The 13,803-nt window shown below is 48.1% G+C and overlaps 1 pseudogene; it reads left to right on the forward strand.

Annotated features, from left to right (window-relative positions):
• The first annotated feature begins 1,801 nt into the window (after positions 1-1,801).
• LOC114444092 (E3 ubiquitin-protein ligase MARCH3-like) lies at positions 1,802-6,070 on the forward strand (annotated as a pseudogene).
• Positions 6,071-13,803: the final 7,733 nt, after the last annotated feature.

A 13,803-nucleotide genomic window follows, 5' to 3' on the forward strand; every position in this document is an offset into this window, starting at 1 on the left:
GCAAAATACTGTGTGTTTGTGTGTATATATTATTATGTAATTGATCAATGATATAAACCTATGTATTGTGTCAGTGTGGACTGCAGTTCACATACCGACACACAGGTGTCAGTATTAGCAAAGCTTTTCTGACTCTTCCATGTAGAACATGAACTGTGAATCTGTGTATATTTAGCAAATCCAGAGTTGGATGTTGAAGGTTTACACTTGTGTTTGTGTGTGTCAGTGCACGTGGTGCTGATGTTGTATTGTTATCTGTCTACAGTGGAACTCGATGTCACCAGAAGATCAGTCCCCGTATTACACACTGGCTGCAGCAGAGAAACACTTCATGCTCTGCAATACCCTGAGTGGTCCACCAGCGACAACTATGTATGTACAGTTTGCATCACTACTCCACAGTCTTTGCAAAGAGTTTTTTATCAGCTGAAATCCAACAGAATGTGTTTGATTTTAGGGCAAAAGAAAGGAGAGACAGAAGGCGAGCTCCAGCCACAGGTAAGTCACATGCTAAATGTGGTGACTATAAGATGAGAGTTCATGTTAAAGTTGTGACGACTGATCATGTTTGTGTGTGTTCCTCTGCAGCAAAACCTGAAAATGAGACGCGGCCTCCAGCCTCCCCTGCAGCCGGCGCTCCTAACGCTCAGGACTCAGCAGAAAACCTGCTGCGGTTTGTTATGATGCTGAATGTTCCCCTTTCTTAAGAGTCTCAGAGACCTAATGTATATACGTATATAACATTTCTGCACAGTTTTTTTGTTTATTTTTGCATTTTATAATTTTCTTTTAATATTGAATATTTTATATTTTGTTTTATTTTCGTAGTTTTGTTAAGTAACACATTTTGTAATGTATTCCTGAAAATGTATTTATCTGAATTTGTATGTATATATGTATATTTCAAAATAATACACCTATGACCCAATCCCATTGACTATTTTTCCCTGTGTTTTTTCCTGTGTCCCCCACCATGACTACTACCCACTGGGTGAGTGGGGCAGTGGTTGAAAGATTCCCGGCATCATTAGTGCCTGTTGATGGATTTCACATCTCCCTGTGCTGTAAACATCGTTTACAAAATCATTTCTATTATAGGATACCGCTGCTCAAAAACAATCATGTTCACATTACTGTCCTAAAATAAGAGATAGCTAACAGCAGTCATCAATGACTGCAACCTAGATTAATAAGTATTGATTTTGGGCCCACAGCTGTTAATGTGTGTCCACAGTTGTCCCTCATAGGACAGTATGTTCTGAGTGTTTGTGTGTGTCAGTGTGTGTGCATGCGTGTGATAGCTCGCCTCTGTACAGCATCTATTACATTCAAAATTGGTGACTATTACATATGACCTCGCTCGCCCCTGTAGATGGAAGATGCCCAGTAAGACCGTCGATGCGTGCTCAGCATTCCACTGTCTGCCACAACAATGACCAGTCACTGCACATTGTTGCCAGAAGTTTGCCAAACCAGTGCCTGTCTGCCCATGTGAGTTTCCAGCCTGAGCAGGACACTGGTGAGCCACCTCTCCCAGGTAAAACCATGGAGGAGTGCAGTGTGTCCACCGGTGATCAGCCTCAGTATTACACACAGGTGTCAACCAAGCTCGATGCTAACCTGATGTCTTCAGGGATGGATGCTTGCACCAAGCAGCGGTATGTGTTTCAATAATTTTATTTCAAAGATTCACAACAGTCAGCCTGTACCTGTGTGGTGTTATAGCAGCTATAAATGACACATTGACACTGTAACATAGCATCTTGTTGTTCTCAATCCTCAGTGGTGTGCCAGAGAACCCATGTGCCGTATCTGGCACGACAGTGGAGCCCAGGAGGAGCTGCTGTCCCCCTGTGAATGTTCTGGGACCCTGGCTACTATCCACCGCAGCTGCCTGGAACACTGGCTGTCTGCCTCAGGGACCAGTTACTGTGAGCTCTGCCACTACCAGTTCACTGTGCAGAGAAAGTCCAGGCCACCTGCTCGAGGTACAGAACAGTCTGGGAAGCTACACTATAATACATTCTTTTACACTTGATGGAGAAACTGAATGTTTTGCTTAATCTTATTGGTGCAGTGGCTGCAGAACCCAGGTCTCCGCCAAGAGAACGCACACTGTTTGGTGACATGGTGTGCTTCCTGCTCATCACTCCTCTTGCCACTATCTCCGGCTGGCTCTGCCTTCGTGGTGCTATAGATCATCTTCACTTCTCCAGCCGGCTGGAGGCTGTGGGGCTCATCACACTGACTGTGGCTCTTTTTACCATTTATCTCTTCTGGACTCTGTTGGTATGCTGAGGCGTGTGTGTGGGTGACATGGGAGGGACACTTGTTGTGGTCCTATAATGTGGCAGTTTGATCAGTGAAATGACGATTCAGATCATAAGATAAGATAAGATAAAACTTTATTAATCCTGAAGGAAATTCTTGTGCCAGAGGTATCATCATGACATCCTCATGTTCTCTGTGTGCTCCCCAGGTGTCTCTCAGGTATCACTGTCGACTGTACAGTGAGTGGCGTCAGTCTAATCAGAAGGTGGTCCTCCTCCTCCCAGATCACACAGCGAAGGATCAGCGCTGCAGTCTTACAGGGCTGCCAGCGAGGGAAGCAGCTCTCCAAAGAGTCCATCGTCTGAGCACAGTCAAGCTCTGATCCAGACTCCTTTTCTCCTCTTTTTTTTCTTTGCACTTTAAAGCTCAGCTCAAGCTGATGTCACGCGTGTGAAAAGTAAGATTCTCTGAGCAGCACTTCTCAACTTACAGTAAATACAACGATACTGCCAGCAGATGGAACAGCCATCTGGCTCCTGATGAGAAATGGACTGTTTTGTGGTCAAACATTTTGGTGTTAACAGGTTTACACATAAATAGCTCTTATGATGGAGACATTTTTGCCCTAATATTGCTTCAAGAAGGTTTAGTAAATTCTTGCTTGTGAGGCAGAAAGATGTTATTAATCCCAAATAATTAGACTGTTCCTTAACAATGACTGTTGTACTGTAGACACCTACATGAACAACAGGCCCAACATACACAGAGGAAACAAAGTGAACGATGTTTGATGTGAAGTTGGTTCAACTGTGAGACTCACATGCCTCAACTGAATTCAAGCACAGCCTTACAGCCCCCTCTAGGGACAGCTGTATTTCAGTGTGATCAGTGTTTGTTCCTATGTCCTGATTTTTGGCACTTTTATTGATGATAACCAAAGGTTTTTTTAATTATACTTGTTTGTGCGTTAATGTAAAAATAAAGAAATAAATTCATTGTCAAGAGAAGTTCAGTTATTGGCAGGTTTTCTTTACTTGTTTTACATCAGTCCTGGACATTTTTTATACATTGACATAATGTAATAACAATGGATTCACATACAATTGGCAACAAACAATAAGAAGGCTACAAATCCACATAGAAGTATATTCACAGGTCTCATTAAATCTGTAGCCCTCTGTGAGCTTCAGCTTCTCATTAAACACGTCATCCAGTTTCCACGTGACTGCACTGACCAATTGTAAAATCCCAATTTCAGTAGCGGCAAACCAATGTTCACCGCAGGTTCAATGCTAATATTTAAAAAAGTCTTTGAATTATTTATTATTATATATTATTAAACATGTACCTCTTCTATTTACCAACTTAATTCAAGAAGCTAAAATAAAAATACATGTTAGCTTGTAATGTAAACATTAGCGTGCTAACATAATGCGGTTGTAGAACGTAGCTTACTTGCTAACTTTGCTACTAAGCAGCTAGCTTACTGTGAAAACTGGAGGTTATGGCTATAACCATGGTTCTCTGATTAGCATGAGTGAGTGTCTCACTATGGAGAACGCCCCCTGCGTGATCCCGACAGAAGCTTAATTACACTACACCAGCCCTTGGGGCTGGTATCAGTGACGTCTATGTCAGGAGGGACCGCCCTCCTCCTATATAATAGGCTGACATAGCTTCAGTCGCCATTCAAACAAGCTCACCTCTTCTCGCTTCCATAGCAAGGAGGGTGGTCTGGTGAGACACTCACTCATGCTAATCAGAGAACCATGGTTATAGCCATAACCTCCAGTTCTCTTTCATAGCATTCGTTTCGTGTCTCACTATGGGAGAAATACTGACTCCCGGATTGCCAGACATGCCTGTAAAAATGACAACTGTCCCAGAGGGGCCTCACGAAGAGTGGGTTGTACCCCGTGAAAACCCTACCCCAAGAACTGAATGTGCCAGGGTTGGAACTGTAACATCCAACTTGTAAAACCTAGCAAAGTGTGGGGTGAAGCCCAACTTGCAGCTGCACAAATTTCCTGGGCTGAAACCCCCTTAAAGAGAGCCCAGGAAGCAGCAAGGCCCCTAGTGGAGTGCGCACGCAGACCAGCAGGAGGCGGAAGACCTTTGGTCGTGTAAGCCAGAGCAATAGCCTCCACAATCCAGTGGGAAAGCCGCTGTTTTGAGACTGGCTTGCCCACACATGGCTTAGCCCAGGACACAAACAACTGGTCACTCTGCCTAACACCCTGAGTCCTGTCCAGATAGGTCCTTAGTGCACGGACCGGACACAGCGTATGCAGACGCCGATGCTCCTCAGAGGAGTAAGGCGTGGATAAAAAGCACCAGCTCTATTGGGGAGAGAGACCCAAACCACCTTTGGGATAAAGGCTGGGTTAGGCTGCATACTGACCCTCTCGCCCCCTGGTGAAAATGGTACAAGCCTCGTGCACAGACAGGGCATGAACCTCACCGACGCGCTTAGCCGAGGCCAAGGCCAGGAGCAGCGCTGTCTTAAGAGATACCACCTTCAAGTCCACCTGATCCAGTGGTTCAAAAGGTGGACCAGAAAGAGCATCCAGCACCGTGGGCAGGTCCCATGACGGCGTAAGAGACCTAGATACCGGCAATTTACGTCGTGCACCTTTCATGAACTGACACACCAGAGGGTGTCGACCACAGATTTACCATCAAAACCAACATGGCAAGCAGAGATTGCCGCCAGGTACACCTTGATGGTTGAAAAAGATTTTTCCTTCTCAATGAGGTCCTGCAGAAAGGATAAAATCACCCCCACAGAACACTGAAAAGGAATGGCCTGGGACTCCGAGCACCAGCTCTCAAACACTTGCCACTTAAGCCCATACAACTCCTAGTCGATGAGGCCCTAGCACATTGATAGTCTCAATGACACTGTTTGGGAGTCCTGTTGAGTTCAGGTTAAACCACTCACGGGCCAGGCCCACAGAGCCAGCCTCTCTGGGTGAGGGTGAAATATTTCCCTCGTGCCTGGGATAGCAGGTCCCCTGCGTAATGGCAGCTGCCAAGGCGTGCCCGCCAGAAGCTGGTAAATCTCCGCCATCCAGTGTTTCGCTGGCCAGTGCTGAGCCACCAGGATTACGACCAGCCCCTTCTCCCTCACTCTGGCCAGAGTTGGAGGGATGAGAGCCACTGGGGGAAAAGCATACAGGAGAGCACGTGGCCACTCGTGTGCCAGTGCATCGATCCCCAGCGGAGCCACTCGGCTCGTGCAGGGAGAAGAACAGCGGACACTGGGCATTCTCCGCTGACGCATAAAGGTCCACTGCCGCCGTCCATACCGCAGCCAAATCTGCTTCACCACTTCTGGGTGAAGTCTCCAGTCTGCATAGAGGGATCCCCCTGGAGAGTAGGTCCGCCCGCAATTCAGTACGCCTGGAACATGAGTCGCTCTCAGTGACTGAAAGTGCACATTGCTCCAGACTATCAGTCTGTGTGCCAGCGCATGCAACCGCAGAGATCTCAAGCCTCCCTGCCTGTTGATGTAGGCTACCACGGGTGGAGTTGTCTGTCCTCACTAGGACATGGTGTACCCGCAGCCAGGGGAGGAAATGTTTTAGAGCCAAATGAACCAGCAATCAGCTCCAGACAGTTTATGTGGGGGAAGCGCTATGTGAGGGCCCCACTTCCCGTCACTGTCCTCCCTTCGTGTGTAGCACCCCAGCCTGTGAGAGAGGCATCTGTAGAGATCACCTTCCTGGCCGGAAACAGTTCCCATGGTAGCCCCCTGGGTCAGAAACCCTGGGCTCTTCCACTGGCGCAGAGCCAGTGAGCAGTCCACAGAAAACCCTCACCCGTCGATGACCATCTCGGAGAGGATCTAGGCCAAGGGAGGCTACCCAACGCTGAGGCCCTCTCATGTACAGGCGTCCCAGGGGTATCACCACACAGACGAAGGCCATCAGGCCCTAACAGCCTCTGACACTGTCTGAGTGTGACTGTGTTGCCCCTGTGAAACAGTGCAAGGCATCCTTTCATTGCCACCACCCTGTTCCTGAGACAGGAAAACTCTGCCTTGGAGAGAGTCCAAAGTCAGGCCTATGAAGGTGATGCACTGAGAAGGTGTCAACATGCTTTTTTTCCTATTCAGGCGAAACCCCAAACTCACCAGATGTTCCCTGAGAACATCTGTATGGTGGGCCGCCTCTCGGGGTGTAGAGGCTGCGACAAGCCAGTCGTCTATGTAAGTGGCCACGCGGGATGCCTCTCTCCCTGAGTGGGGCTACAGCTGCCTCCTGTGCATTTCACAAACACTCTGGGACTCAATGACAGGGCGAACGGCAGCACAATGAACTCGTATGCTGTCCCTCGGAAGGCAAACCTGAGAAACTTCCAGTGTGGAGGATACACTGGAATGTGGAAATATGCATCCCTCAGGTCGACAGATGTGAACCAATCGCCTGCCCGCACGAAACGCAGCAGAGAGGCGTGTAGTGTCAGCATCCTGAATTTGTATTTCCTTAAATAGTGGTTCAGGGCTCTGAGGTCCAGGATGGCCCTCATCCCCTGCCCCCCCTTTTTTGGAACCAGGAAATACCTCGAGTAGAACCCGCTGTGGGCCTCTCGGGCGGGACAACTCTTATTGCTCCTTTCTCCCTCAGAGTGGAAATTTCCTCTAGGAGAATGTTTGCGGATTTCTCCCTGAGCATGAGGAAAAAAATCATCCCTTTGAAGAGGTGGAACGGCTCTGATGAAGTCTGTAACCCTTCTGAACGGTTCTCAACACCCATTCTGACCGTGTGCAGGCCGCCCAATTCTCTGTGTGCAGAGAAAGCGGGCTGACCAGGCAACTCTGTCATATGTGTACGTTGGCGCCCTCTTGAGGTCGAGGTGCGTACACACCCAACGCCCATCCGCCCCGGTGACTCCTGCCTGCTGCATGGAGTGTGCCCGGGCGGACCGCGTCACAGCCGCGGGGATGTTGGTCCCCGCGGGCTGTGTTATAGCAGAGAAGATAGTTGTGTGTCCTTAACATATCTTTTTTTCTGCATTTTTTTCATAGTCATAGTCAACAGCGCCCTCGGCTCTCTGCCTGGATGCGCATTGGACTGTTTTATTACAGAGTGCAAGACAGAAGTGCTTGTGCAACACTGAGAATGCTGTCTGTGTTTGTTGGGCACTCGAACGTGAACACCGCCCAAGTGCTGCACTCTATGCGGGCAACGTCCCGCAGAACCCGCTCTGGAACTGAGCTGGAGAAGGGCAGGGCGACCCGTTGGGGGGCAGCCTGGGTCGGCCCTCCACCTGGGGAGAAGCGGTCAGGCCTGCCGCTTCCTCTTCCTCACCGTCGCGGTAGCGGGTTGAGGTTGGTGGAGCGGCTTGCCGGGCATGGGGAGACTGCTTCCTAGCCCATGGGTTGCCGGCGCTTTTAGGGGCTGAGGGGCTGCCTGCGTCTTGGACACCTTGGGGATCCGATAAGCAGGAGCCGGGTGAGAGACAGCCCTGAGCATATGACTGACGCGAAGTGCCGGAGTAACAGGTGGAGCCCTCCTCGGGCAGGCAAAGTTTCAGCGCCTCATCATCTCTCTTTTTCTCCTCACATCTCTTCTGCATGGAGGCAACAGCCGAGCCGAAGAGCCCATGAGGGACGACCGGAGTGTCGAGGAGCTCCTCTTTCTCCTTAGTCGTGAGGTTGGTGAGCCCCAGCCAGCGCGCTCTCTCTTGCAGGACCATAAGACCCATGGCTCTTCCCGTGGCTTGGATAGCCACCTTGTGGAGGCGAAGGACGTGGTCCGTAATGACGCAGATTTCTTCCCACAGGGAGTTATCTGGTTTAGCCGTCATGTCCTCCTCTAATTCCGCCTGGTGGCCGTCAGGATAGAGGAGGCGTTGAGAGCTCTGGCGACAGAGCCGCCGCCTTATAACACTTGTCAGTGAGGCTGGACTGAAAGCGGTCTGTCTTGGAGGGAAAAGATGAAACCGAGGAGGACAGGGACGTCTTCGGGTGAAGGTGTGTCGCTACCAGCGGCTCAATGGAGGTATTTGGCGGATGCCGTTAGCCTCCATCCCCTCGCAATCCAACAGGGAGCTCCCCGAGATGGGGTGTTTCTCGCTGTATGGTTTAGCTTTCCACGTAGCCGCTATCTCATCAAGCAGCTCTGGGAAAATTGGCAGCACTTGTTTCCCCGTCTTCTTTGCTTTGGGCAGCTTCTTGCCATCAAAGCGAGACCTGACTTCCTCGGCTTGAACCGTGGGCCACGGGATGTTGAGCCTTACAGCGGCACGTTTGCACATGTCCTGCATGTCTAGATCCAGGGAGAAAGCGCCGAAGGGATTTCTCCCATCGCGACGCCCGGCTTTGCAGCCCCGCCGGTGACGCTGAAGTTAGTTTCTTCTTCGTCACCGTCTGATAACAGGAGCTCGGAGTCGGCAGACTCTCCCTCCTCGTCATCAGCGTCTCGTCTCGGGTCGACACGGATAAGGCTCTCCCATCCCTCCTCTGACGGGAAACAGGAGTCTGCAGTCTGGTTAACTGCGTCTGCCCAACTCAGCCCGGGCGGCAGCGCTTCAGCCGCCCCACCCGACATATCCACCCCGCCTTGCGGCGAGGCTGTCTCCGACAGCAGTGGGTCACCGCCGGACAAACTAGCCTGGCGAGCTAGCAGCGGGGTTGTTAGCCGTGGCCATGACTAGCATAGGGTTCAAGGGCGCTAGCGTTAGCTTGTGCAGCTACTGGTTGTGTTCAGGGAAATATGGCTATTTCCTGGCTAGCCTGTGATGAGGTATCGCTACCTGCTGTGGGTATTATTAGCGTGAGCTGTATAGTGGTATTGCTACCTACAGACGATGCTAACGCACCCGCTGTTAGCAGAAGTATCGCTACTTCGGCTGTGGACAAGTATTGCTACTTGAGGCAAGAGTATTTCTACTTTCACCGATAGCGTGGAATAGTATTTCTACTATTCTTCAGCTGTGAAGCAACCGTGTCGTGTGGGACCAAGCGCCCGGTGACCGAGTTTTTCACTCGAATCAGTGGGCAGTTTAGCTAGGCACCCAGTAACACAGTTGTCATCAGGCTTCTGTGAGAAGCGAGAAGAGGTGTTTGAATGGCGACTGAAGCTATGTCAGCCTATTATATAGGAGGAGGGCGGTCCCTCCTGACATAGACGTCACTGACACCAGCCCCAAGGGCTGGTGTAGTGTAATTAAAGCTTCTGTCGGGATCACGCAGGGGGCGTTCTCCCATAGTGAGACACGAAACGAATGCTATGAAAGAGAACGTAGGCCTACATGAATTGTGGTATAAACTGCTAATTGATGTTAAGTGGAGTAAAAAGTCACAGCTAAAAGTAATTGTTCGGAAAGTTACGCTGACGTATGACAACATGATGATGCTAATGCTATCTCTCATGTTGATAACAACACGTTGCTTGGTTTCAAAACTGTAGGCAGGAGACGAGAAAATGCATTTTGTAAACATTCGAAACCTACGTCACAGTCCTATGATCTTCGGGCTCAACAGTTGGTTTCTTCTACGAGCAAGAAGCATCTTTTTCTACGAAGAAAAGCGGTGAAAACGAGACCTGATCTTCACTTAAGGAGTCAGTCATAGCAGACCATCGGCACTGAGCACCCGGTGAGAACTCACACACACTTTGAGCTAGTTTGGCCTTCGTAAGAGCTAAATAACAACATACTGAAATGCCGTTCATATAATATATTTATTGGTGTTTGTGTGTAAATTGTTCGCTAAGGTAGCGGTAAGTTAAAATGCCCACAGCCTCTTATTAAGGGAGGCTGAAGATAAGTTTTCTATTACTGTGTGTCACAGACACGGACAGTCCATCTAAATCCGGACGACTTCAGGGACGTCAGTCAGACATGGACCTCATCGCAGAGCTTGAGCATGTTGTGCGGGGACTGGAGCGGGCTGAGGTGCACCCAACTTTTGACGAGGACTTGCAGGACATCCTCTACTCACCCCTTCCTTTTCTTCCTCCTGCTGCCGCTGCTGCATCCTGTGTCCACCCTCAGGGACAAGCTGGTCCTGTGTTTGAGCAGCAAACTCCACCAGCAGGATACCAGCACTGTCAGGCAGGGACAGCTAGCCAGGGACAGGTAAGACCCTGAGCACAGATCAGGGATTTATGTCATCAAAAGTTTATCCAGAAACTATGCTGGCTGCTAAAGGCCGGAAGACAGGACAGATTCAATCAAGTAACTCTGTTCTGTGAAGTATGCTGACTGTTCACACTGCTCACATGTTATATGTTGATCTTTGAAATGAGGGTGTGTATTACAGCTTCCCTCTCTCTCTCTACACCACCTGCAGGATCTGTATGACATGTCTGTGTGTGACACAGTTCCTCCTGCAACACCAGTAAGACCCTGTTTAACCACACACTCAGCTCATGTGTGAATGACAGACAGATGTCAGCAGCACAACATGTCTAATCACCTGTTCTCTGTGCATCTGCAGGCTGAGAGTGAACAGTGGATAAATCCCTCTCACACCTTCCAGGGGGACTTTTATGAGCTGCTGGGTTTCTCACCTGATTCTCCACCCGTAAGCTAACCGCACACATTCTTGATCGATGATCACACACCCACAGAGGCTCATTTTTGACAGCATGTGATTATTTACACAGTTTCATTTTATAAAAGAGGGTAAATCCCCCCTGGTGGACAGATGACAGCAGCACAACATGTCTAATCACATTCTGTGTTCTCTCCCCAGTTTAACGGACCAGTTGACATCGCCGCCCCGTATTCTGTCATCGAACCGTGAGTAATTCATAAAAACCTGACGGAGCTTCTGCTACCTGCGTTGCCTTCTAATCTCAGAGTCTGTTCATGTAGGAGCAGACAGGTGGCCTATGAGCTGGTGGCTCCATCACACACTGTTACTTCTCCTCTCACCAGCACATCAAACTAAGTTTATCATTATTTGGGTGTAATTCGCCTAAACAGCTGCCAAAGATAGATTCTTGTGTCCTCATTGTGGTAGATTTGTTTTTCCTTTTAGAAAGAGAAGGAGTGAGGAGGAAGAGGATGGCCAAGGAAGGGCGACCATATGTAAAAAATCATTACATGACCTCCTATACCCGTCCCCTCCTCCTCTTCCTCCTGCTGCATCCTATGCCCAACCTCAGGGACAAGGTTGTTTTGTGTTAGAGCAGCAAACTCCACCAGCTGCTGCTCCCGTCTTCCCTCAGCCAGGATACCAGCACTGTCAGGCAGGGACAGCTAGCCAGGGACAGGTAAGACACTGAGCACAGATCAGGGATTTATGTCATCAAAACTTTATCCAGAAACTATGCTGGCTGCTAAAGGCTGGAAGACAGGACAGATTCAATCAAGTAACTCTGTTCTGTGAAGTATGCGGACTGTTCACACTGCTCACATGTTATATGTTGATCTTTGAAATGAGGGTGTGTATTACAGCTTCCCTCTCTCTCTCTACACCACCTGCAGGATCTGTATGACATGTCTGTGTGTGACACAGCAGCAGCAGCGGCTTATGCTCCTCCTGCAACACCAGTAAGACCCTGTTTAACCACACACTCAGCTCATGTGTGAATGACAGACAGATGACAGCAGCACAACATGTCTAATCACGTTCTGTGTTCTCTCCCCAGTTTAACGGACCAGTTGACATCGCCGCCCCGTATTTTGTCATCGAACTGTGAGTAAATCATACAAATCTAACAGCTTCTGCTATCTGCGTTGCCTTCTAATCTCAGAGTCTGTTCATATAGGAGCAGACAGGTGGCCTACGAGCTGGTGGCTCCACCACACACCTCTCCTCTCACCAGCAAATCAAAGTAAGTTTGTCATTATTTGGGTGTAATTCACCTAAACAGCTGCCAAAGATAAATAGTTGTGTCCTCATTGTGGTATATTTGCTTTTCCTTTTAGAAAGAGACGGCGTGAGGGGGAAGAGGATGGACGACCTTACGTCAAGAAGCCCCGAAATGCGTTCATCATCTTTCTGCAGGAACAGAGGCCAAAGGTCCTGGCAGAAAAGACCTTTAAAAACAGCGCAGCTGTGAACGCATTCGTGGGACAGACAGTGAGTGTGTTTTTTATCCTACAGCCATACATGTATGTCACAGCTTTATCATCTCTAGAGAGCAAATCTGTTTAATCACATGAGCAGTAAACAAAGCCACATTTAAAGTTCCACATGTAAGAATCAGGCACCAATGTTTAGCAAAATACTGTGTGTTTGTGTGTATATATTATTATGTAATTGATCAATGATATAAACCTATGTATTGTGTCAGTGTGGACTGCAGTTCACATACCGACACACAGGTGTCAGTATTAGCAAAGCTTTTCTGACTCTTCCATGTAGAACATGAACTGTGAATCTGTGTATATTTAGCAAATCCAGAGTTGGATGTTGAAGGTTTACACTTGTGTTTGTGTGTGTCAGTGCACGTGGTGCTGATGTTGTATTGTTATCTGTCTACAGTGGAACTCGATGTCACCAGAAGATCAGTCCCCGTATTACACACTGGCTGCAGCAGAGAAACACTTTCATGCTCTGCAATACCCTGAGTGGTCCACCAGCGACAACTATGTATGTACAGTTTGCATCACTACTCCACAGTCTTTGCAAAGAGTTTTTTATCAGCTGAAATCCAACAGAATGTGTTTGATTTTAGGGCAAAAAGAAGAGGAGAGACAGAAGGCGAGCTCCAGCCACAGGTAAGTCACATGCTAAATGTGGTGAGTATAAGATGAGAGTTCATGTCAAAGTTGTGACGACTGATCATGTTTGTGTGTGTTCCTCTGCAGCAAAACCTGAAAATGAGACGCGGCCTCCAGCCTCCCCTGCAGCCGGCGCTCCTAACGCTCAGGACTCAGCAGAAAACCTGCTGCGGTTTGTTATGATGCTGAATGTTCCCCTTTCTTAAGAGTCTCAGAGACCTAATGTATATACGTATATAACATTTCTGCACAGTTTTTTTGTTTATTTTTGCATTTTATAATTTTCTTTTAATATTGAATATTTTTATATTTTGTTTTATTTTCGTAGTTTTTGTTAAGTAACACATTTTGTAATGTATTCCTGAAAATGTATTTATCTGAATTTGTATGTATATATGTATATTTCAAAATAATACACCTATGACCCAATCCCATTGACTATTTTTCCCTGTGTTTTTTCCTGTGTCCCTCCACCATGACTACTACCCACTGGGTGAGTGGGGCAGTGGTTGAAAGATTCCCGGCATCATTAGTGCCTGTTGATGGATTTCACATCTCCCTGTGCTGTAAACATCGTTTACAAAATCATTTCTATTATAGGATACCGCTGCTCAAAAACAATCATGTTCACATTACTGTCTAAAATAAGAGATAGCTAACAGCAGTCATCAATGACTGCAACCTAGATTAATAAGTATTGATTTTGGGCCCACAGCTGTTAATGTGTGTCCACAGTTGTCCCTTCATAGGACAGTATGTTCTGAGTGTTTGTGTGTGTCAGTGTGTGTGCATGCGTGTGATAGCTCGCCTCTGTACAGCATCTATTACATTCAAAATTGTGACTATTAC

The sequence above is a fragment of the Parambassis ranga genome, chromosome 12 (genome assembly GCF_900634625.1).
Source record: "Parambassis ranga chromosome 12, fParRan2.1, whole genome shotgun sequence".
Taxonomy (NCBI): domain Eukaryota; kingdom Metazoa; phylum Chordata; class Actinopteri; family Ambassidae; genus Parambassis; species Parambassis ranga.